Genomic DNA, 968 nt, shown 5'->3' on the forward strand with positions numbered 1-968 from the left:
TATAGGTGTTATTATAAGGGTTATTTTGAGGCCTAGAATTATTACCCATATAGTTGATTTGTTTGTTCTCTGTGTTAGGTCTGTAGGGTAATTATTCTGGATTGTTCATTCCTCTTCCATTTGCATCGCGCTATATCACCGGTTCTACCTACGTAGAAACATATAAACCATTAATTTTCTTATTTAATTGTTCTACCTGATTTGATTACATGGTGACCGCATCTAAGTTAAAAACCACCGGCTGCTTTCATCGACTTAGTCCTCATGACTTGCCACTGGTAATTATTCAGTGCTATCTCCTCAATAAATTTATAAGCCACTTCAAGTGTTTTATTGTTAATTGTTCCACCGGCTCCTGCATCGATCAACTACCTAGTTAAAGGGTTCAAACCGTTGTAGAAGGTTTGAACCTGTAGTCATAGAGGTAATCCATGGTGGGGGCACCGCCTTAATAAATCTTTATACCTCTCCGATGCATCATATAGGGTTTCTAAGTCGATCTGAGCGAAGGAAGAGATATCATTCCTTAACTTGGCTATCTTAGTCGGCGGAAAGTACCTCAGTAGGAATTTCTCAGTCATTTGATCCCATGTAGTGATAGAACCTCGTGGCAAAGAATTCAACCACTATTTAACATTGTTCCTCGATGAGAAGGGGAACAACTGTCGGAGAATGGCATCGTTAAAAATGCCATTTATCTTGAAAGTATCTCAAACTTCCAGAAAATTAGCCAAATGAGTATTTGGATCTTCTTCTTGCAAACTGTCGAACTGAACCAATTGTTGTACTATCTGAATAGTGTTTGGCTTTAGTTCAAAATTATTCGCAGTAATGGTGGGTCTCACAATACTTAATTCAACCCCCGTTAAAGTGGGCTTCGCATAATCGTACATAGTAGGTAGCTGATTATTCTGATTATCACCCATCTCCTCAGTAATAATAATAACGTCCTGTTACTCATCTACTAT

The 968-nt window shown here is 38.2% G+C and overlaps 1 non-coding gene across 1 annotated transcript; it reads left to right on the plus strand.

The window, feature by feature from the left end:
- The first annotated feature begins 426 nt into the window (after window positions 1-426).
- LOC121208054 (small nucleolar RNA R71) lies at window positions 427-533 on the plus strand. Its single transcript, XR_005903078.1, has one exon. It is a non-coding gene; the product is annotated as a small nucleolar RNA R71 (small nucleolar RNA).
- Window positions 534-968: the final 435 nt, after the last annotated feature.

This window comes from Gossypium hirsutum, chromosome A01 (assembly GCF_007990345.1).
Source record: "Gossypium hirsutum isolate 1008001.06 chromosome A01, Gossypium_hirsutum_v2.1, whole genome shotgun sequence".
NCBI lineage: Eukaryota > Viridiplantae > Streptophyta > Magnoliopsida > Malvales > Malvaceae > Gossypium > Gossypium hirsutum.